Below are 26,066 nucleotides of genomic sequence, written 5' to 3' on the forward strand. Positions count from 1 at the left end.
TATATGTTTGGGTGGGGTAAAGGGTTACATTTTGAAAAGGGGGATTTGGGAGAAACCCACAATTAAACAGAAAATTATATATTTGGCAACATTTGTGGTGTTTTAAGGGGCAGAAAGCAGGGTTTGGGGGGACCTCCAGTTAACATTTGATATACAGATTTTCGATGAATAGTGTCATAAATCAACATTAGGTAAAAACGTTTTCAATGAAAAATGTTCATTGAAATATATTTTCGGTGAAAAAAACTACCATAGAGCAATCTACCAGTCCATGGGCTAGTCCAGTTGTACTAGTGTCAAAGGCAGGAAACAATGACTTGAGATTCAGCATGGGCTCCTAATGCAGTCACTGCTAGTGATGCCCATCCATTACCAAGGACAGATGAGCTAGTGCACATACTTGGTTCAGCCAAGTGCCTTAGGACATTTGACATGACCTCGGGCTATTGGCAAATAGCCCTGACAGACCATGCCAAGGTTATTCCTTTGGACTCAAGGATGCATCTGCTACGTTCCAGAGGATGGTAAATCAAGTTCTGAATGGGTTAGAGAGCTTCTGCATGGCATACTTGGATGACATACTTGGATGACATTGCTGTGTTCAGCCCCGCTTGGAAAGAGCATCTTCACCACCTAGGATATGTTTTGCAGGCTCTGGAATAGGCCCATCTGACCATAACGGCTCTAGTAAATGTCAAAATGTTCAGAGTAAAGCGGTCTGCCTTGGGCATGGGGTAGGAGGAGGTGAAATTAGGCCATTACCTAGCAAGGCACAAGCTGTACAGAACTGGGCCACCCCTACTACTCAAACCCAAGTGAGAGCCTTCCAGAGCTCACTGGGTACTACAGGAATTTCATATAGAACTATGGGTCCATAGCTTCTCCCTTGAATGTTATCTCCTCACCCAAATTCCCCAAGAAGGTCAGGTGGACTGGGAAATGTGCTAAGGCCTTTGTAGGACTGAAGAAAGCCCTTTGTCAAGCACCAGTCTTGAGAGCTCCTGATTATAACCAACCCTTCATTTTACAGCCAGATGCTTCTAATACAGAGATATGTGCAGTTTTGAGCCAAATGGATGAGAAAGGCAGGGAACGCCCTGCCTGCTTCATCAGCAGGAATCTGAAGGACCGTGGGACAAGGTGGGCAACTATAGAACCTGAATGTTTTGCCATTGTGTGGTCTTTGAAGAAGTTTAGCCATACTTGTATGGTTCTACTCTCATTATTCAGACTGATTACCAGCACTTGAGATGGTGAATGCAGATGAAGGGGGAGAATACAAAATTGTTGAGATGGTCAGTTAGCCTACAAGGATTTTATATCTGTATAGAACATAGGGCAGGATGTAATCACCAATATGCTGATAGTTTCTCCAGAAAGAATGACTGACTGTAATAAAGAAATTCATCCAGGAGTGGATTAAATCCTCCAATCCCTTAGTCTGAGGGGTTGAGTGTTAGGGAGAATGTTCATTTCTGTGCTAATTTCCGTCAACCTTAGAGCTATTTTGCTGGTCATAGGACTTTTTAATTTTAACCCTGAAGTGAGTATGTTTTTACCTGATTTGAATTTTATGTTTCCACTGTTTTTGGAGTCTGACACACTCCATAGGCATCTACTTTTTGTGTGGTGACACACAACACCTTCAGTGCAGTGCCACATAGAAATCCTTTAGATATCTCTTAAGGTTGAAAGAAATACAGTTCCCAAGAATGGTAAACTGAAATTGACTTTACATACTTTTTCTCTTTGTGGGTCCAGCACACAACATCTTATGTGGAGTGCTGGGGGGTTACTTAGTAGCCCCTTATCCTACATTCTCATGTAACAATTGTATGTTACCCTCACTAATTTAAATGGCTGGCAGCAGTGGTTTACCTTTTTCTACCATTGTGCATTTTTACCGCAGGTTGAACCCTCAGCTGCTGTACAGCACCCATGGGTGACCATTTTTGTCAAAATGGCCCCTGTCTTCTTATTTTGCTATTTTCTGTTGGGGGGGGTCTTTCGTAGGTTCTACTGTGTGTTGACACATATTTGAGCCCTTTGTCTTGCCTTTGGCAGGCTCCAGTCCTGAAGCCCACCTCTGGATCCAATGTGCTGAGAGGACAGGATATGAGGGAGGATCCTGAAATTCCCCTGTCCTTTGTGTCTAGGAGCCTGAATGCATTTATTCCTGATTGGTTGGCTGGCTGTCTTGGAGGACAGACACCCTGCTGTGTGATTGACAGCCTAGGCTGTGCATGATTGGGAGAAGCCTGCTTAAAAGGCGAGGGTTTTAGGAATACAGACAGGAGTCGACCACTGGGAGAAAATCCGACGAATATACAATGAACAAAGCTTGCTGAAACCTCATGACCTTTGAAATTGCCTGGTGAAGCCCGGCTGCTGTGCTGACCTCCTTTTTCACCTCAACAGAGAAGCTCTGAATGGAACAACTTCTCCCCTTTGGTTAGTGGGACCAAATAACCCAGAGACAAACTTCACTGGACCACTATCCCCAACTTGCTGTGCCTCTCCATTGCTTTGGAAGCCTGATGCCAAGGGTTCAGTGTCCGTAGTCGAGTGCAATGTCTGCCATGTTTACAAATCCAGCTAGAAGCTCCAGGAGCCTCTCAAGGACCCTCTAGAAGCAGGACCACCAGGTCAATAGTACCCCCACCAGAGTGATGAACAGAGGGAGTGAAGGAAGTCCAACCAGTATTTGTTGTTGGCATCAGTGCTGTTTGCTAAGAGCTGAAACCACCAAGTGCTGCTGAACTGAAAAGAGCCCGCAGCTGCTGATGACCTCCTGAGTACTGCCACAGGAGCCCTCTAGACGTATTCCCTCTTTTCCCCACGACTGAGGCTCAGGAACCAGGGTCTGCACTGCTGTAGCAAGACAGAATCCAGCTGGACCACTCTTCTTCTAACCAGAGGTACTATTTAGGTTTGGGGTACTTACTTCATTGCCTGTAGCTGCACTTTACTCACTTTGGAATTGCATTGGCTTACCTTCTTTTCCAGTCAATTCCGACTCCCCTCTCACACACTTAACAGCTTGTGATCCTACAATGATTTTTCTGAAACTCTTACTTTTTGCAAGACATTTATCCAAGAAGCGCATCAGATCCATATTTGGTGTCACAAATGACGTTGGCTGTCCTGGCTCCCTTATTGTACTCTTCCAATCCATTGACTTTAATACTGTTTGTCCCTCATAGGTGGTAGCTTGTTGTAGTTGTATAAAGGCTTATCTAGACTTCATTGGAGCATTTAGTTGTCCTCACATTTGCTGAGAAACTGTTCTAATCTTTTTACTTCCATAACCCCTTTCCTTTCTGCAACTCTGAATCTACAAAGTCTACTAGTGTGATATATATATGCAACTACTGTCCTTGTGATGAAGCCAACTAAGGGTGTAGGAATTGTGTATGAAGCATATCCAAAGAATATCCACTAACTTGCTTTGATTCTGAAAAGTAATTCTAAAGTATATTTGCCTTGTTACATCAAATTGCCTATTTAAAGAATGCTTATTTAAAACTAATGTTAAATTAACAAATAACTATTTATAACTGAAACCTTGAGTGTAGGTGTTACTTGGTTACTTGTATTTATGAATTCCAATTGTACAGCTCTACAGCTCGCCCCTCTTGAGATAGGCCTGGTTGCTCAGTCATACTATCAACTTTTGTAGTACAGGCCTATACCAAAATGTGGGTTACCTGATACCAATCAGATACGTGTTGTTTAGTCTCACACGGTGTGACTGCACCATTTCTTACCTAACAGACACCTCTCCCAACATTCTATCTGTTCACCAGGATAACAGGTAGGTTTTTTGGCTCAAACTGCTGGATGATTGTGTCTCTTATTGACCTAAACCAGTAGACTTGCAACACCTTGAACTGACTCTAACTTCAACTGGAATCTGATGAGCCCTCCGCATTGCATAGCTTGAACACAGCATCTGAACCACAGCAAGCAACTGCTTTGAACTGACTCAATGCATTCCTCTTGAAACTGTGTGACTTGCCTCACCCGGACTTGGTTCGACCTACACCTACAGCACACTGAAGACATGGTTAAGTATTTTTCTGCACCATTTTTACAGAAAGGAATATCCTTTTCATCAACATATTTGGAGTTCTTGGCTTTTTCATCCCTGAAAAAGTATCCAGAGTGCTTTTACATTTCTGTTCTGCATCTTCTTTCTTCTTTCATATGTGAGGGCTTTTATAATGTTTTAATAATGTATTTGTTTCATTAAAGTACAAATATTTCTATAGAACATTGATTGCACATTCCTGTGTTTTTGGAACAGCTGTATTACTGCTGTTTAAATTGAATATGACTCACATTGAAACGTCTTCTAAGCGTAGGGCCTACCTTTGGACCACATTACCACAAAAGGCAAAGGACTTTTATCTCTTAGCTGTGCCTGCTTTACCTTTATAATTGCAATCACTGTCGGTTTGTAGAAGTGTGGGGCTGAATAGGCCACTTAGCCACTACTCTCACCTGTATTCCTACAGAGCAGAAGTTATTTCATCACAAGATGTGTGAAGAAGACTCACATACACAGAAGTAACAGTGCCAGAAGAAATCCACCAGCCTTTGCTCAGTGTCACTTACTGCAAATGTCCTCTTCTCGTTTGTCAAGTATGTACGCTTTTGTTTGCTTGTTCATGTGAGATGATCTTAATCTCTGGTCCTGGCAGACACAAATGTTGGTTAACTCAGTTTTCTTTGGTGGGTTATGGGCTTCAGTTGCGGTCTACAGAAATCCTGATCTCGCCTCCAGATAACATTAAACAGCAACTGTTTGTGAAGTTGTTGTTTACTCTGGGTTACATAAATATTTAGGGGTTTTTGTCATGCTGTTCTCCATCCCCTGTTGACTCTCCTCTTTGCTGTCACTTTTATCTCTGGATGTCCGCTACATTTCAATCCTGCCTCCATTGTCCTGTAATCTATGAGCAGAAGGAAGGAAGTTGTTTTGAGAATTTTATTTACAATATGTTGGGATGCAAGTGTGACGTCCCAGGCAGGTAAAGAGATTTAGGCTGTACAAAATATATTAGCATGGAGGGCCAGACCAGTTTCTGTTGGGTGTGGCAGAATGCACATGTATCCAGTTGTAGTTAGCTTTGACACATATTAGAAGTACCATATTGCAATACTGTTAGAACAAAAATGTATTCACTTTGCGGTTGCAGAAGTTAAAGACGGGTGTTCTATTTTGTATTTTGCAATAGTATACGATTTTGTATTTTATGAGACGTGTTAGTAGGTAGGCATGAAATGGAGTCAGATAAGTGGTGTGGTAGAGGCGTGGCCCGGGGCTATGGTAGAAGGAGTTCTGCCATGTTGGATTTCAGGGCACATTGTAGGATGCGTTAGTGGAAGTATGAGAAACAGGCATAACTAAGCTAAATAAATAAGCTAAATTCAAAGATAACAGTGGTGCCCCGATCATGTTATTTAAGGGCACCTGAGATCCCAGAGAGATAAAGGAGGAGACGTGCTAGGGCTGTACCATGATCTGGGATGGGAGGAGCAGAGGCAAAGCCAATAAATGTTTCTGCAGGGGCAGGGAGCTGTCTGTGTGTTCCCACAGTGTCTGGTATAATGAGGAGGTCCATTGTCCTCGCTAGTCACACTTTCATCAGATTCTGACTGTGAAGTGCACATCACATGATGGTCGGGAATATTTACTCATTAAAGCAAGGTATTATGGCAACAACGTATCTGGTTGTCAATCAATTCTTGAGTTTCGTAGTGAGGATGTAGTAGGTCACATGTTCAGGGAATGTGTTTTGGATAGCATGTGACCAATAGGGTAATGGACTATAGGGGACAATTAGAATTACCTATATGTGCTAGCCAATGGGGAGTGTGGGATCATTTTGTAATCTTTTTTTATGCATAGTAATGTTAATTTGTGTCTTTTCGCTATAAAAGCTGTAACTTCATTAGGCTTTTGGGATGAACGTCCAACATCCCAAACATGAGAGAAAATACAAACTAAGGAAGCCCATAAACATGAAGCTGAAACCACACTGAAAGCCAGAGGCCCAGACAGCATGCATTACGAAAAATCCTTAGGTGAAGTCAACAAGGGAATAGACTCATTTCCGAGACCCCTCCTTGATGTAAGATTGGGAGTAGCTAGCAATGCATTTAGAGATTAGTTAATGTAGAATGATGGTGAAGACAAATAACGTGTGAGCAAATATTAGCACTAACCAGAAACATACACACACGCACATCCAAGTGACCAAACAGTAAATAAGCACCCATTCTAAATAGTAAAAGGTAGCAAAAATAAAACACAACATTAGCATATCTAGCATAATCCTAATTAGTCTAATCCTTTAGGTGTGTAACACATAGAACAGGCCTTACACTAAAGGTAGTTTTGTATGCCTTTTAGGTTTAGAAGGACTATGGGAGGACTATTCCACACTGTAAAGTACACCAAGTTTCAGCTCACACTAGAGATACACAGATGCAAGGTCAGCTGCCACAGACAGGGTGTAAAGTCACATTGTGATTGGTCAGAACAGAGATGTTAAGCTCATTCCCAGTCTCTGGACGAGGAGTAGTGACTTAATCAGGGGTTACAACTTTGTGAAGAACACATGAGATAGGGTGTACAAGATTCACAGGGGATGGGCTAGTAGCAGAAGGGCAGGAGGTTCCAAGGCCTGGAGTAAATTAAACATGTAACAAGTAATATGCCTATCCAGTGCTTTATAAACTAGCAAGCTAAGGTCACATCTGTTGAGAATAAGAATGTGAGCAGATGAATGTACAAGGCATCCTGATTCTGAAGTAGACACATACTGCCCCCTGTAGGAAATCCTCCACCTAGGAGTAGAGTTACAAATACAAAACAACATGAGCACCCCAACCAATGGAGACACTGGTACTCAGGATCAAGAGAAGACTAGAGGTCCTTGTACATAATTGGGCATATAAGAGAACATATTGACTCCTGACAACCCCTGAATTATAGGTGGTCATAAGTAATAGGGTGTGCTTTAGGTATTTTGTGATTCAGTCATTCTACTCTCATTGACATATATGGCAGATTTAAGGCTATTTGGTCATTCTCATCTTCCCAAAATGCTCTTTAATATGCAACACAGCCAAATCCAAATTGGTTTTGTTGATGCCAGTACACTTTATATCTGGAGTTCTTTCTAATCAATACACACATACACTGTGTTAAGCAATTACTTTTATATTCAGACACAAGACAGGTATTTTTCAAACCATTGCAAACATTTGGATTTTCCCTTCAGAAAAGTTAAGGTTAAAAACGATGCATCATTTTACAATGTTAAGTGCTTAAGTGAAGCACAGAGTTCCCCACATGTGCCACTAAAATGATGTTCAGAAGCAAGCATTCATTTCCCTCTCTGGCCCCACATTGCAGAGATCTGTGGCTGCCCAAATTGTGCAAATATGAAATATTCAATAGAAAAGTTAAAATGACAATGAGTAAATCTGAATGTGCAAGTGCATCAAGAAACCTGTAAAAGGATAGCTATGGAAGGGTGAGAACAGAAACTGTGTGTACAAGGTACACCCTGCTGCACAGCTGTAAAAGTGTCCCGTACATGAATCCATTCAGCCATTTTTACAGACGCTGCTCAGTTATAAGCAGGCAAATGGCATCCCTGCTCGGTTTAACATGTGTTTTTAATGAAATTCTGCTGCAAAAGTATGTCAAACAATCTTTACATTAATTATATTTTAAATACAAGGTAGATCTTTTAACGTGAAACTGTACTTCAAACGATGGGACATCTACATCTATTTATACCCACAAATCTCAAAATGTTCCTATGTATTGTACAGTCCAACTAATTCCAAAGAGTTAACAAACATTTTAAATGACCTTAAACGCAATTTGGCAAGACCGATAGCTTAAACCTCACCCAAAAAGGTATTATTGTGCTGCAACCACGGTTGTCGCTAGGTTTGTAAAAGATCCAGAGCTACGCTAATGTCACGACTGTCAGTGCTCTGGGCTAGCTAGCCTTTTGGTTGCAGCCACCAATCTTCTATCTGAGGATACAACCAAAAGACTCAGGACTAGAGCGCCCACAGCCTCCAATTAGCAATGCCTCTGGTTCGAACGCCCGATCCATTGCTCAGTTTTACTATGGGACTGTTGGGTATTTTGAACAATTGCACAAACAGCTATGATGTAAAGGTGCCTGTATTGTGCAGCTAAAAGAATGCTCTTGCTTCCCACACATGAACGTTCAGGATCACCCTTATCCATTACTTCACTGTGACAATACAAAGCCAACCTTTCAAAAACATTCTCCAACTGTCTTTATTGAGGTGTCTATGCCCAGGCAGAGTTTACAAACTTCACTTTTGACTTTGCCATATTTGAATGGTGTTCCAGCCCAAGGGATTGGAGGTAGATCAGCTGCAGCAGGCGACTTTCCTTATTTCCATGTTTCCCCTGCTAACACCAGAGCTCTAATCATGAGAAGGGAGTTGAGTTCACTTCATTAAACATGTGTGTAAGATATTCCTTTACCACTTGCATATATTTCATATGTAAACCTTACCATTTGACAAGACCGGAAGTAGAAATGTAGTTATGTTGCATTAATATGACAGACCAGTCTAGGTGCTTCTCACAGAGTGACACCCGACAATTTGTGAGAGAAACCAGATATTAGCATTGAAACCAAAATACTTTGTTCCAACTGTTAGCGGTAAGAGAGGATGTCCCTGCCTAAAATAAATGAAAGGCAATACTCTAACAAAGGATATATGTGCCACTTGTACATGCAGATGTTTAGCAGGAAAATGTATACTATACATTTCCATTAGCTACTTTCTTTTGTTTCTCTTTTTAGTCTAAACAAATAAAATCAGTGCACAGTGCTCCTCATAGTCATTTTAGTAGTTTTGGCATTTCTTGCTTTCCCACCTAATGTTTTCATTCTGGTACTGCTACATCACGTTCCTCCGCACTTCTGTCTATGGTGCTACGTTCTCGTGTACTTTCCTAACGTCAGACAGATTGATCCAATATTTCATGCCCTTTACCTTCTCTTTACTAAGGGTGTGAAACCATTTTGATAATCTGCTTTTAAAGAGTCCGTTGATCTTCTCGACAAATTCCGTTTGCTTGTAGGTGATAAATCGAGCACATTTTATGCTTTAATCCTAATAATGCAGTGACTTCTTTAAATAGGTCATTAACAAAATGCGTTCCATTGTAGGAGCGAATTACATCACATATGTCCCAACGTGGGAACACCTCTCTCAACAGGAATTTCACAGAACATTTTGCGTCCGGGTGTGCAGAAGGTCCTGTCTCCACCCAACTTAAAAATGGGCAAACCACCGCTATTAAGTATCACACCCATTACACCTCTCTCCTATGTCCGTGTAATCAATGTGCAGCTCACGGAAAGGTCCAATGGGGCAGGGTAGCGTGCCTCGTAGTGTGCAAAGGGTCATTCCTGAGCTGTATGTTTGACACGTAATACATTTGATATACATTTTTAGTAAGGTATTCCTGGAGTTTGGAACAAACCAGTCCTCCTGAATGTCTGCAGCTATGTTCTGTTTTGTCATATGGGCAGGGAAATACAATTGTTGGAATTCTATTTGCAATAACCCTACCACCTTACCACCTTTCCTGTTGCATTCTGTCTCCTGAGGAGATCCATTGGTGATTGTGTACAACCCCTTTTTAGCTATAAGTCCTGTTCTGCAGGTGGAGCTCTCTTTTGTAATTTAATCATCTGTGCTATTTGCAAAGCATTGTACTTGTCTTCCCTTTGTTCTTCAGTTTAACTTTTTTGCATGCATTCTGCAGGCAGCATTTTTGAAAAATATGCTGCCCTTTTTGCTGCAGCATCCACCGCTGCGTTTCCTAGTGAAACTTCATCACTGTTGTTGGTATGTGCTTGGCATTTTACCAGTGCTACTGGTGACGGTTCTGGAAGTGCCTTTATTAGTTCATTTAAAAGTTTAGCATACTGGGGATTTGTCTGCTCTTCTTAACCCCCTTCTCCTCCACCTGGATAACCCAGAATGTACCATAGAGGTTACATATGCTGAGTCTGAAAAAATCACCACTGCACACCCTTTAGCTGCATGGACTGCTTCTATTAGTACTACCAATTCAGCAGCTTGTGCTGAATAGTGCGTGGGCAAATGTTTTTGTATCAGTATTTCATATTCTCTCCAACCTCACCACTGCTGCTCCCACATGCTTTTCACCTGTTTCTGTACAAAATGAAGCTGATCCATCTTCACTCCATGCATTTTCACTTGCTTTTCACATGCTTTGTGAATGTCGTCTCCTTCCTCCTCATGTGTGGCACAATCATGATTCTGCATGTCTTCTACTGAAGGGTTCTGTGAGAAAAGTGTCTGGATTTACTGTTTTGCCGTGTACGGCATAAATGTTTGGGCGTGATATAATTATTTCATATGTTCTTGCTCTTTGGGTTGTTCGGCTGGATTTGGATCATTCAAGTATTGCTAACAGGGAGTGTTCCACAAACAAGGTGACAGAACATCCCATCACGATGGTGGAACCTTTTTCAATGCTGAAGGCAGCTGTGGTAAGAGCCTGTTTGCAAGCAAAATGGCCCTGCATCATGGAATCGAGGGTGCTGCTGTAATATGCTAATGGCTTGTGACCTAATGATGTTTTCAGTGTTGACACCGCAGTCATTAGTGTTCCATCTGAGTGGGAGAATAAGAAGAATTCCCATTCATAATCTGGTGTGGCAAGGACAGGTGCTGTACAAATCAGTCCCTGTAATGTGGTAAAGGCAGTGTGCATTTCGGGTGTCCATGTTATTGTTTTGTTTCCCTTCTGTGCTTCTTTCAGCCCTTGTAATAGTGGTCCTGTATAGGCGGCATAGTTTAATATCCATGCTCTGCAAAAATGACATATGCCAAGGAACGTTTGCATGTCTTTCACTGTGTGGGACGTTGCTGTTGCTCTTACTGTTGCAGCCGTAGCAGGTATTATTCTCTTTCCATCTTTTGAAATCAATTGTCCCAGATACAATACTTCTGCAAGACAATATTGTATTCTTATTGATATTGATATTTTATTTCTATCGCGCTCGTACACAAGTGTTTCAGAGCGTGACAAGGCAAGGGAGGGGAACAGGGGAGAACAAAACAATGATCTTACTAGGCCCAGTGACATTGAGAACATGCAAGTGCATGGGAGAGGGGTAGGGGAAAAGTAAATGGAATGGGGTAGAAGTGGAAAGTGCTAAGCAAAGGAGAAACAGATAAATAATAAATAAATAAATAATAAAGGCAACAAACAGTGGCAGTGTAGCCAGCAATTTGTAAGTACTAGGTTTAAGACAGCAGACAGGGTAGATCTGATAAGTGCAGGAAGAAAAGGGGGGGGGCTGTATGAGTACAGATACAAACCCCAGTGCAAGGGGTGGCCCGGAGAATTTAATCCTTGCATCCACTGGGACCCAATGGAGAGATTTTAGATCTGGAGAGATACAAGCCCTGGGCTTGAGGCCAAGGACACATCTTGCAGTCCTGTCCTGGATTAGTTGCAGAGTAGAGGCAGGTAGATTTAGAAAGAGGGTGTTTCAATAGTCCAACCTAGAGAGAACCAGAGTTTGGGAGACCATGAGCTTCTGGGGAAAGGAGAGGAAAGGCAGAGTACCTCTGAGGAGGTGCAGTAGGAAGTTTGACTTTTTAGAGACCTCAGAGATGTGGTTGGTCGAAAGAAAGTGGAGTCAAAGATGACCCAGAGGTTCTTAGCCTTGCCGCTGGGGTTACGAGGAGGGCCAAGGGAAACCGGCCAGAGAGTGAGGGGAAAGGATGGTGAAGGTGTGCCAATGAGGAGTATCTCTGTCTTGCTGGCATTCAGACAAAGATCATTGGTGTCACACCAGTCTTGAATGGCAGTTAGGCAATCAGAGATGAGAGAGGGAGAGGAGGTGGCCAAAGGCAGCCGGAAAATGAGTTGAGTGTCATCAGCGTGAAACTGGAAATTTGAGCAGAAAATGGCAATACAGTTGGCGAGAGTTACCAGGTATTGGTTGAAAAGCCAGGGTGAGAGGTTGGAGCCCTGGGGAACACCACAGGTAGAGAGGAAGATAAATGATAGGAAGGACCCACATGGGAGCTGGGAGAGTCGCTCAGAGAGGAAAGAAGTCACTCAGGCCAGAGCCTGATCAGTGATACCCAGGTTAAATTATTTTTGTCCACCTTGTACCCCTTGTGGGCCAATAAGGTACGTAAGTGAAATGAGTCTTTTCTGCACATTTCTTCCCCTTCACTGCAAATTAGCAGGTCATCAACGTACTGAATTAGTATACTTTGCACTGCAATATTGCAGAGGTCTTTGTGCAATATTCTATTGAAAATGATAGGGCTTTCACAGTACTAAAGTGGTGTACTATGATGCTGTGAATTTCTGGCCATCCCTTGGCTTCTATCCCAGCAATTTTATCAAGGGCTGTTGGGAGGCCTTTCTTGATAATGAAATAGAATAGGGAGGTGGATTGGTCCCAACGCTGTACCCGTCTCCGCTCGCCAGATATCCTGCATCCGAAGAATGAACTGCAGAGCCTCTTCCTTGTCCCCCAAAGTGCATTGCATAACTGAATGTAAATCTGGGGTGTCGGGGAACGTCCTTCTCAGTGCATCCCATACTTGTGCTCTTACGTTGTTCAAAGACACCTTTCATGTGGATCATTGCCCATTGTCACAGCCGGAAAACCCGCCTTCGCCCACACCCCATCTGCTTGGTCACCCACTGCCGATACCAGGAGGCTTTTATTATCCCCAATTGCTAGGGGGACCCCTGCTGTATTTTTCTCAAATGCGTGTATCCATTTTCCCGCCCCCCATTAGAGTGGAGGGAATGCTTTTAGTACATTTGTTTTATCCATCAATGCCCCAGGGACGTAATGGGGTCACCCTGCCCCCTTGTGAATAAGTGGCATTTGCAATTCTGACCTTACGTTTTCTTTACTTACCTTCACTCCTTTCCTTTTTGCTATTGCCACTCGTCCTAGTCTATTGCGAAGCCTTCCATCCCACACCTCTTCTCCTGCTTCTGTCACCTGTGGAGTTGCCCAATTTATCTGTTGTGTTCCTGACGCTACCCCCTCCTCTAACTCGCCAAAGTCACTCCAACATAACTCTTCCCCATCTGATACTACTGTGTCATAGATTTCCATTCATCTTCTGGTAGTGCAGCGGAGCTCTGTAATGGGGGCGGTAACTGTGACTGTCCTTCCCTCAGGGTTGGCAATGCTGTTTCACATGTCTGCAATCGCGCTAATTCAGCCTGTGTATTTGTCATTAATACTTCCAAATCCGGGGCACCTGTGGGCTTATCTGGGACACAGGGTGGAGTTAGGGCAACTACTGGGGTTGTTGGTGCACTAGGTTATGGCAAATACAGTGGGTCACAATACCCTTCAGCAGGTATTGTGAGTATTGGGTATAATGTCTTAGGTTTTGTCCACTCCTTCTCCTTTTCCTCTACCCCACCCTTTGGGCTGGTGTTTTTTGTTCTTTCTCTTTGTTATTTGTAGGGGGTGTTTCTTCAAACAGCCTCCACAAATCTAATACTTGGCATCTGTTCTGGAGATTCTTCCCTTTTATTTAGCCATTAAATATGTTTCTACATGTTTTAATACCACTTTATCGAAAGACACGTCTTCTGCCCATACCCGGGGTGGCCCCTCCCCTTTTACCTCTGTCAACCACTGTCCATGATATTTCTTTATTTTGTTGCTTTAGAGAGGGGGTGCTTACAAATATGCAACAGTGGCGTATCTATGCCGATGGTATCGCTATTTTTCTTTCCCCCTTCGATTGTGTGCGTTTTCCTACTTATAGCACTAACCTTCAACCTTCAATATTATACTTTCAATTTTATGAATATATCAATTACTTACGCATTGCAATGATAACCAAATGGAAGCACAAAAAACATTTAAACAATTACATATTGGTCCGATAAAATGTTACTGACAACGTTAAACAAAAAACACCAAACCTTAAAATCTGTCTCTTATGTCCCAGCCCCTTGTTAATCCAAAATCTGTTTCCCTGCTCAAGTTCAACATTCACACCATCTCCGCCCCTCCTGGGCCTTTCTCCAAAAGATTATAGATAACTAAAAAGAAGAACTACTACTATTTTCCAGAGCCCTCTAAATATATGAGGATCATACTTTATCCTTATCTCCACTTATATTCCTGCACTGGTTGGGACAGTGCTATGCATCGCCACCTTCCATCCCCTTTCGCAGCTAGGTTCCCGTATCTCTTCTTATTTCATCACCTTATTCATATAAAATCCTAATGGCCATAAAAGAAAGAAAGAATAATCTCTTTAAATTCAACAATCACTCTATTCACTCCTATGCACCGCAACCCATAATGCTATTCCCTCAATTAAATCTGCTCCATATCCTTCATATGTCCTACCTTTAATTCTTCTTGCAATCAATACTCACGTGTCCATGGTATTCTGAGAGCCTCCGTTCATGGTATATCCATGAAGGGGGGCCTCCCTCTGGCGGGCCCTGTCCGGCTCCAGCGAGCAGTTGGGTATTCGCAAAGCCGGGTTCCACAGAACGTGCTAAGGAGCATACACTTTTTGTAGATGTCTGCCAGCCGTGGGTGGCATTTGGCCCTCCTGGGGAAACCCCGGATCTTGCCGCAGTACGGGGGCATCAAGAAATATCACGTCGGACAGGTCATCACTTTGAAGGCACCTGGTTACAAGATGATACAAAATAAAACCAAATAAAAGAACGCACACCAGTAGGAAATAAGACCAGGAGATAGATTGCAAGTTGAACAAAGTTTTATATCAATAAAGATGTGCATGCAGAGAACTCTGCTGCCTTGAGAACGCTCTGCCAAACAAAACAGGAGCAGCACTTTATGAACTGAGAAATTGTCACAACATATAGTACAGTTTGACATTTTCGATTAGATCGCCCTCACAGCGCAGTATGGGCTGTAGGGGACGTAAGGCTCCAATTGGTTGCTGCGGCTGGGGCGGTCAGTTGGCATGTAGGTCAGCTAAGCTCATCTTCACAGAGTGAAGGACAGGCTTGATTCATAACGTGTCACAATTCTAACTAATCTAAGCTACACAGTGACCATTGACATGCTAAGAATAATGTTAGACATGAAACCATTATTTAGATGAAGGAGGCTATAATATGTGGACCGATATATGTACATTCTAACCCATACTTTTATAAGGGCCAGGATATCTTTGGCCCTGCTCCCAGGTGCCTTATCTACAGAGCCCGATAAGTGATTTATTCCCCCTGGTGCCTCATGATTCAAACAAAATGGATGGATGGATGTTAATTAAAAGGAGGATGGACGATTACATAGGATTAGGTATAGCAGAGGGAGGCTGGGCTCTCTGTGCGCGGCGCTGGACAGAGGGAAAAATGGCTTTTGATAAATCATAACAAGGCCTAGAAAAAAATGGCGTTTAGGGTGGGACAAAATGGAGTCCGTACGTCTCACCAAATGACTTTGTTTATTGTGTTTTTGGTGATTACATTAAATCCAAATTACTAGAACCAACAAACAAATGTGGGGACGTCTCCCGCCATTTGGATAAACACGAGATCTATTTGATGTGGGAATGTCTGGGGGTCTTAAAAGACCTTTTCCTCCCTTACACAATTCTCAACAAACAATAATGATTGAATTTGTAAAGTCACCACAGTCTCTCTTTGTAACTTGAGTGAATTCACCTTCCCTAATTTTAAACTTGATTCTGTTTCACAGTTCAAGAAAAGAAAACAAGCAAATCCTGAGTTACAATAATGTTCCACTACAGTTTGTCTCCACTTCAATTTGTCAATATAAATTGCTGACTTGGATTGATATAGGTCAAAAAAAAGTTCCAACTCCCCTTGGTATAAATTCAATTTGACAACAGAAAGTTCCAACTCAGACTGTAGAAGGTTCCTTTCCTTCTTTGAACAATTCTTCAATTCATCAATAGAAGCAATATATGTCTTGGTCAGGAATATTTTTGCCACACGCCTTTAGTATCACCTTCAACATAAGTTATATTAATCAGTACCCCTTTTAAACAATTCTTCAATTTCCACCTGGTTTAGTCCCAAACCGGGCCCACTTATTCAACAATTTGCAGTTCAGGTACACTCCCCTGTCCAAATTTCAATTAACAATCACAAGTGCTTTTGGGGTAAAATATAATTTGATGAATGTTTCACCACAATGGTTCAACACATTGCAGCTTCTAAACTTCCAATAACTCTTCAGGGAAAACAAGATTTATATTAGTGCTTTGTAACGCTCTTCTGACAATAATGTTCCTATCCCACTGGATCCATCTATGCAAAAGGGCAGCCTTTGTGAAACTTTTGTTTCCACACTACACAAGTAACCAGTGATTGATATGCAAAGGGCCTTTTAATTCTCTTCCTTTAACTTGGATGATGTGAGTTCATGCCAATTTTCACCACAGGTTGTATAAAATATGAGCAACTATTGTCACTGTCTATGAATCTTTCAATGGGCCTTTACTGCTATTGAAAGTATCTGTTATTTTTTAAATGCCTTGTTTTAGCCCTTCTCTTCCTCTCACTGCTTGCAGGATTCTTTTTCTTTTGGTTTCTCATGATGCAGCAAAACCTCTTCTTCCAGTTATCTGCTGCCCATGCCAGTTGGTAATGAAGCCCTCGATGCTCCTGATGTTCTCTGGTGCACGCCAGCCAATAGAGAACTCAAGGCCCTGGGGTGCATGCCAGCCACCTGAAATGGCCTCCGGGAAGAGGAATCTTCCCTCATCTTTCCCACTGCACAGCCTCTGCAGGCTTGATCACCAGAGGGCAAGCTTCCCTCTCAAAATACTTCCTGCTGCACAACCTCTGCAATTCAGGATCTGAGAGGCACAGACAAGCTCAGGACCAATAGTTGCTATTTGCCACGCAGTCTTCTCTCTCTTCCAACCGTTTGGACAGTCTGCATACACCACACTACTTCTGCTTCCTGCTGCTGCGTTTTCCTTCTCTACTACTGCTAATGGCCTGCACCTGAGGGATCCTTTTAAGCCTCCCAATCTCCCTCAGGTGTGGGTAATCTACATTAGTGAACCAACCACTCCTATAATAGTGCACCTCTTCAGTCATCTTCCTTGTCCCAGTACTTTTGTAAAGTTAGGGTTTCTTATTTTCTTATTTCTGTCATTTTACAACAAGCCATCAGAAGAGTAAAACTTTGGGGAAAGTTGAACAAGGGGGTTTCCTATGGGCAAAAGAGATCTGAAAACACTCTTTCAACTCTCATAACATGGAAGATGACAGGCTTGAAATAATAGGGAAGAAACAATCATGTTCTAATCCCTGCAACCTTAAAAACATCATAATGTTATGGAGCCAAAATCGGGAACAAAAGGGGGGTGAAGGTGCGCAGTTTGGACAATGCTGACAGGGCTTGTTGAAGAGGCGGAATCTGGTGAGGGTGCAGAGGTGGAGTAATGTTGCAAGGGCAGGCACATATTTGGGCCTAGGTCAACAGAAAGCCTAAATATGCTACTGGTCACAGGGTGCTCGACTGGGACTGGGCAAAGGGCCTCCTCTGTCGGTAATGCTGTTTAATATTAGAAGGAGTATTTTATGTCACCCCCAACTCCAGATTTAATGGAGGAGTGCCCTTCAACTGTGCCACTTTTGTGCTGGTAGGTGTAATAGATGTTTGGGTGTTTTGGGTTTGCTTTTACTCTCTGTTGGCTTTTGGACCTCATTAATAATTGTAGCTTGCGAAGTCACCCATTCGAGACTTCATGAATTATCATTGTACCCCACTAAATGATTTACCATGTATTTTGAAAGGGCATGAAAAAATGTGCTAATAAACTACTTACTGTTGGTATCTACATGCCGAGAAGTCTGTTTCTCTTGGAGATTGCTCCTCACCACACACCATTTTTGATGCAGCTTTATGGGCCTTTGGGGGTTTCCATATGTAGAAAAGTGTTTTAAAATAGCAGCCTTATAAGTAGAACATTTATATGGTTTTGGTTTTCCAGCCCTGGAAAGAAGCTGTAAAACTCTGGAGAGAATCTCATATAGAAGTTGTAAATGAATACCATTTGCTTTTCTTTGTGGGGCCTGGCTTCCTGAGAATCAACTCTAGGAATAGTCATCCGATTTTATGAGTGGCTTAACCCCAATGTTCACACCTTTCTCCTTTGAACTCTTCCATCCCCCAGTCATGTTGTTGTGTTTCTGTGGGTGGAACACCATTTGGCAGTTCAGGCCTAGTATTATTCAGGTTGGTTTCATTCACAATTGAAGCCTTTAAATTAATATTTTCTTTTCCCCTTGTTTTACATTTCTGCACAACACGTCAACATTATAACTTTCTCTTTCGTTTGATTGTTTGTTTTATTTGCTTATATAGCATGCCAAACCTGAAGGTATCTGGGTGCTTTGCTTAGGTTACATGGTTACAGTGGTTGTACAGTGGTTATATGAAATAAACATTAAGAGATACAGTGCAAAATACAGTAATGGAAACAAAACTATACAAATATTTGCAGGGTGAGGAGATATACAAAATGTACAGGTTCATAACATAGTTTATGAAAAGGTTACTGCAGGTCTATGCGGCCTGTGGTCATATCATACCTAAGCTGTGGGCATAGTCGAGAGGGTATCTGGGACTGGGTCACAATCGTGCAGGGTGGACCTTAGTTTGATTGTGAGAACAGCCAAGTTTTTACTTTCAGCTAAACTTCTGTTAGAACATATTTTTGATATATCGGTATGTTTCTTTCTTTAATGCTAATTTTCAGTCCTGTAAAGGGAAATAGATACAAAGCAAGGGCCAATACACTTTTCCACTGCTTTCAAATGCTATGCTTTTCATCTCCGATTGGACAGATCTTCCATTTTCATAAATGTTGCTGGATAATTTCTGTTAACTGGAACGACTTATTTTCTTGACTTTATCAGTTACTTTGTCGAGATACACTTATAATAGATGTGCTGCAAACATTTCACATTCCCTCAATATGACATTTTTCAGATGTTGTCCACAAGCTGCAGCTCAAATGTTTGTTTTTAAACTGGCACTTTTCTTTCTTTGAATACCTTTCCTCAGTATAGATTTCCATACAATACATCCTTAAAAATAACAATATGTGAAAAATAAATACATTTGTAAATCCTTCAGGCTAAAAATAAATCATCTTAGTCCAACAAATAAACATCACATCAACATAAAAATAATAGCTTCAGCATAAAACCCAAGAACATGTAATTCATGCAACCATGCCTAATTAACCACACAACTACATTACTTTTAAAGGTATCTTTTTATATATCTATTATCTAAAACCCTTCAGTAGATTTAAATCCCCACTTCCCGCTGTAACTATCATAGAGCACCTTACTGAGGTATGTTCCACATTTCTTAAAACTGCTATTTTGGCCACTCTAGATGTGGGAGAGATTATCAATTACAAATCCACCCAGTGGAGCAAACACCACACTGTTAAAACATTTGGTACCACATAAATGTACGCATTTTACACTAGCAAGAGCAAAATAAATAAGTGCTGCAAGGCTGTTTCGCATGACAAATTATTGCTCCTGCAATCAATATTGTTTTCCCCCTTCTTACCCCACATGTAAGTAGTTGCTGCTATGTGTAGGCAACCGACAAGAAGAAATACATAGAGAAATGTGTCATTCATGGACAACCCTAAACCCAGAAATAGCTCTCTCCCTGGGATTCTGTATTGTCTTATTGAAAAATGTGCTGTAAAAACCAATATTTCAAATGGGCAAACCAAGAATGAGACTGCACATTCTACAACCTTGTTTGTTTACATACATGCTCATATTTCAGCTCTATGTGTTTTTACAACACATTTTTCCATCACAGCTTTTTTACCACCAATTTTTTACTGATTCCTTTACTGAAAAAGTAGGAGACCCCAGTCAACAGCCTTCCTCACAGCCCCGACCAACCTCCCACTCTATAACTTTAGTCAACCCCATTACAAACATGCGTGTCTGGATAGCCATGTTCCACCCTTGCAAAAGGGTTCAGCAACAACCATAGCCAACAAGGAGGGGCTTTGAATCTTCAAATTACCAATACAAGTGCCACAAATGTTGAGCCTTACAACTCTCATTGGGGTCCCTGGACCTATGTTTGACAAAGGGCTCAAATAATGTATGTTCACACCAGGTTTTTTTGTGGTTGAGCAAACCCCCACATGTTCACCCTATAAGTGGCAGCAGACACAGCCATAGATCAATAAACCTCCACTTTACTAGAGTGTGACACGAAACAGAACATGGATTGATGACATCTTTTTTTAAAAAAAATTGTGTTTTGTCCCAAAATAGAAACACTTTTATGAATGTGATCGCTCCACTGGCCAACTGACAATAACATGATACCCAAATAATCAAAGGAGGGCCCAGTTTCCACTCTCACCCCCTCAATCTATACATCACATGACCTTTTAGAACGGGTTTCTATGCAAGAACCTTAAAGCGACATTAGCCAAACCTTTTGCTTGGCAATAATACACAACTGCAGCCAATCCCCCAGCCTATGCTAACCCTGCCCAAACTAAAATGAATGAACCCTTTGCAAACGAAAGAACAGGCATGCGGAAGGGCTCATCTGGGGATTATCCACCCCACTCTCGATTAGATAAGAATGCAAGTCATTAATAAACAAAAGAAAAGAGTGTGGACGCCAGAATGCAGCCTTGTCTCTCATCCCATTCAACCTGAAACTCTTTGCTGTACTCAACCATCTTTCCAAAATGTACTGTTGTGTAATTGCTCTAGAGGATCAGCAAAATAGCCTTAATTCGTTCTAGAGGAACACCGAACTTTAATAATGTCTCTGACAACTTATTTCTATCTACAGAATCAAAAACTGATTTCAAAGCAACAACGATGGCATAGAAGCTACCCCTTTTCAGCCCAATATATTTTATATTAATGAGGCCAAACCTGAAACATTGTATGGTCATAACCACCCCTCCCTGGAAAACTTCCTGCAGAGGGGATAACACATTATTCCCCTTATCAACTAATTCAGAAGAGTGAGGAACACATTAACACAGATTTTAGTAGCCATCATATCTATTAGAGAAATTGGCCTCTAATTTTATGACCAAGAGGAATTGCCTTTCCTAAATGGTGGAGCCAACTCTGGTCTTTTCCAACACTTTGTCAAAATGTTATTGTACAAGAAATAATGTATCACCTGCATTAATAGTGGTGACCATTGCCTGCTTAAAATTCAGATAAGTAGAGGTCAGGTGGGATACCATCCAAGCCAGACACATTGCCTACCTTTTGAGCAGTTAAGACCACATAATGTTCCTGCAGCTCAAAGCTTAGGCCTGGACGTTCTAGTAAACTTCCTGGGTGGTGATTCAGTGAAATCCTGCATACAAAGCCCACTAAATGCATAAAGTAAAATTATGTGTTTCTCAATCCACTGTTGCCATTATCATGGATCTACAAGGTTCCACCACTGTCATCTCTCAGGCCTTCAATTGCCAAAAGCTCTTAATAGCCTTATTGTAAATAGCCTTCTCCAATTCCCCCATGCTCCATTCTTTGCCTCTGTTTTCCTCACTAATTTAACATATGCCATTACAGCCAGTCTGGTCTGTGAGGCATCTCTCAGCATCACTCTCTCCACCAACCCACCTTTGGAAGCTCAAGAGAGCTCTTTCCTAGCTTTTCTGCAATCTTCATCATACCAGAGAAACCTCTGTTTTTCAATTGCTGCAGCCTTTTCATTCACTTTACCAGGTATCACCTGGTAGAATAAGGCTGCAGTGAATACCTTAAAGCCACATAAACTACCATCACTTCACTTTCGAGCATAAAGGAAATGTGCTCCTAATGCTCTAGCCCTGAGCAATAGAAGCTGGGTAAACGATCCTGCATTAGTGATGTGCCCATATTCAGCTTCCTTTGGTTATTTGAAATCATTTACTCCTCTGGGGGATTCCCCTGAACAAGGAAATGCAGAGATTTTTATTTCTCTCCTTCTGATCTATAATTTCCATATCAGCCATACTATCCATTGTGCCATGTCCAACAGAACAAAATAACAACTTACTGAATGGAAAGTCCAATTCTGGGAACTATCAGATAGTACTCTTCAATTCATTGTCCTTAACTCTTAAATCCACCAACATCCTCACTGATTTAGTACATGTTGTTACTGCTGGTGTTGGGGATGGGAGTCCATAACACATCTCTTCCAAGTGGAAATCATCTATCCTATCATCCAAAACCCCCAAGCAAGCAATACCATCCCTAATATTATCCCAATTCCCACTCGTCCTACTCACTGGCTCAACATTTCCCTCAAGAGGGTCAGAGTAGCAGATACCCCTTATAATTAAAATCAGTGCTATAGGCAGTTTGCACAAATCACTCAAAAAACACATCCAGGAGGGGGTTCAATTACTTCTACCTCCTTCCTAAGCCTAAGTGAAACCCAAACTCGCAACTCCCCACTCTGCCTGCCTCTAGGATTTTTCTTTGGTTTCACACAATAAGATATATTCGCTTTCTTCAAGGCTTCTTGAAGCAACCAGGTTTATTAAATGCTGCCCTACAAAAACCTGCCAGTGTAGATCTCCTAGTGGTGCTGCAAAGACAGCTACATTCTATGAGACTATGCATAGTGAAAAATGTTGTTATGGTGGATTCTTCATATTACAGTGAATAACTTACTGATGTTTCTCTTTCTCCCATCAATCATCCAGCCTCCATAACCTCTTCAGAGCAATAACAAATCATATTCCTTCCCAATTTTGACATTACCAAGGAGGAAGAATTATTGGAATTATTGGGATGAATCTATGTGTCAGATGAACCCCTGCTTGTGCCTTCTATTCCCCCACCCCCACCCCAGATCTCCCATTCCCTGCTCAATCCAACTGTTTTTTAATACAATAACTGTAATGATTTTGACCATCCACACGGGAGGAGTGCACTCGCCTGGGCTTTTTTGTTTGTTTAAAAGAATGAATGATGGGGCCATTCCTGCTCACATTTTCCATGCTCACTGCACAGCAGAATAATTTTCATGTACTCTGGGAGGACACAGTTTACCAGCGCCGCCCTCCCATGTCATGTGTATCTGACACCTGACAGGCATGGGCACATCAAAAGCTTCTGGCCATGGGCTGCCTGATTAAAATTTCAAGGCCCAATGGATTTGCATCTACATTATCAAACCTTGCTGGTGGTGGTGAATACTGAAGAATGTTAATTAGCAGGCCTCAGGGAAGGCCGGGATGCAGGCAGTGACAATGTGTCATCTTGGTACTACCACCCCCTCCTTGGTATGAAAGGGCAGTGAATGTCCTGTCTGGAACCACTCCTTTCCGAGCGGGGAAGTATGTGAATTGTAGGAGATGAAAGTCTGCCTGCAACCCCCTACTTCAAGGGAGGCCCATGTTGTGATCAAGCACTTCATAGGGCTCAGTTAATTAGGGAGACCCTTTGATGTACAGCAGACAGGAAGATGGATGGGACTTAGAAGTATATGTTGTCATCCTTCCTCTGTCTGTTGCCAAGCAACCTGGTTCAGACTGAGGATTGGCTCACTTAGTTAGTCTTGACCTACACCAATCCATGGGACCCATTTGACTTTAAAAGAGGGCTGAGCCCCTCACTGATCAGATCATCTGAAGACTTTTCAAGGAGTAAGAAGAAGGACTCATTTGGACCCGAACTGAAGGCACAGTCTACCTTACATATTCTGCCAGTGAAGGAAATTCAGGATTTTCAAGAGAAAAGCAAAATCCCTCCCCTAAACATCTGCCAGGAAACAGAGGGAGATACCAGACCTGTCCTGGAGCTCCAGAACCGGTAATCAACCAGCACACAGCTTGCCTTGCTAGGTTCTGGCAGCAAGCTCCCTAGGTGGGAAGTGTCAGAGAGTCTCTGGACAAAGGACACGGCTGTTGCCTGCTAACACCCCCGATCTTTGGGCCATCTGCCTTGAAAGGACAAAAGCCCTGTGAAAAAGCTAGGAGGAGTGATACACAAGCATCATCCAGCATCCATCTTTTTAAAGACAATTTCGAGACAGTCAAGTCCCCGATCCACATCTGTCTGCACCGCTGACTGTTGTCATGCCGCAGTCACCAGAGCCTCTGAGACGCCTTGACCAGCATTCCAGATCTGGAGCACAGAGACAACAATTTTTGACCCTGAGCCACCATGCCGGACAGCCTACAGACATCCATCCAGACTTGCTTGCCGAACTGGCTGCTGTCTAGTACCTGCACCTGTCTCCCACCACTAACTGTGTCTCACATGCTGAAAAGCAGTGTGGAACTGCTTCAATACCGTCAAACACCAATAACTTCTTCAGCACCATGTACATTGTTGTTCTGCAACCCTGGTCCTCCTTGGAAGGCCCCTATAGACAGTTATGACCCTTTGCTCCTTTGGTGCTGGAACCAAATATTCTTGAACTATAAGACTGCTTACTTTACCAACTACCCTGCTGTCAGTATCCAGAGTGCATCCCTTTCCTTTGTGAAACTGTCTGACCTCTGTGTTCCTTTACAGTGTGGGTTGTAATTGTAGTGTACTAGAACTGTCGTAGTAATAATAAAGTAGATATGTGTCTACAACCTTGACTTGACAGTCCCTTTCATCATTGGGTAATAATTGTATTTTCACTATGTTGCAACTAACCAACGATCCACGAACTTGCGGTGATAAGCCTGCCGTTACGTCCACGTTACCAAAATTGTACAAGGAGGTCTTGTAATTCACGTTTATTCCATTGTTTTGGGATCCCTTCTGGTGTAGTAGAGGTGTGGGGTTGATTGATGGTTTCGAAACCAATATTCATACCTGGACCAATGGTGCCCCAGAAGTTGATTCGTCACAATAACATTTTGTTCATCAATGTATTATTGATAAATCACATTGTTTTTTTAAACTATGATTGGTGTCATATGTATGGAGAGATTATTAATATGTTTAGGATTGTCGTTATTTTATATCTAATTGTTGACATGTTTTGTTTTTATTAGCAACAATACACTAATTTAACATAATGTATTTCGAGTGCTTTCAGTTTTTAATAGGCAGTCTTGTTTTATTTCACAATTGTGAGCTGCTGCCTAAATGTCATAAAGTCACTCAATTGGTAGTCTTCTGTCTTTTTTAACCAATAGTTCTCTGTCATTTCATTATTAGTAAAATGGATGGACGTCTGTGCAGCAACCAATTCAAGAATGACATTATCACTAGAAAATAATCGCCCAGATGGAGGGGTAGTCTGGAAGAGTGTAGCATTGCCCAACCAGCAACTTGGCTGCGTTTAAGAGGACGATTCGATGTATAGCATGTCCTCTGTATAATGGATTTCTAAGTCAAGAAAAGCATTCCGAGGACCTTTCCCAGAACTCAATAAAAGTACAATTCAAGGCAAAACACTTTGCTGTTGTGGAAACATAGGATCGAGAAATAAGGAAAGAGGGCCATAATATGAACAGTTTGCAATTGGCAATTAAGTGAGAACGGTGCAACATGAATTGTACTGCTGTTTTGCTATGTGAATTCCAGTGGGGAGAAAAAATAAGGTTCCATGTAACACGAGACATTACGGACTGATTCGTGGACTGTTTAGCACGGTGAAAAGTCAATTTGCACTGCCAACACACACCCTGATTCATGGAGCTGTGCAAAGTGTATTTTTGTATGACTTTGCGCGGGTACAAAAATACACTTTACACAGCTCCACGAATAGGGGCGTATGTTGGCAGTGCAAAGTGACTTTGCACCATTCTAAAAATTCCATGAATAGGGCCCTAAGTACGAGTACTATATTTGTAAAATTGCTAATAGTTTGGTGTTTCCAAATAAGCGCTGAGCAAAAAGCACAAATTGAGTATTTTTATGGGTATGTAACATGTACATACTTAATTTACATAATGCATACCCATAAAAAACCCATAAAATACTCAATATTACTACATGGAGTTTGGGGTACAACTTC

The sequence above is a fragment of the Ambystoma mexicanum genome, chromosome 7q, assembly GCF_040938575.1.
Source record: "Ambystoma mexicanum isolate Mex_15411 chromosome 7q, UKY_AmexF1_1, whole genome shotgun sequence".
Taxonomy (NCBI): domain Eukaryota; kingdom Metazoa; phylum Chordata; class Amphibia; order Caudata; family Ambystomatidae; genus Ambystoma; species Ambystoma mexicanum.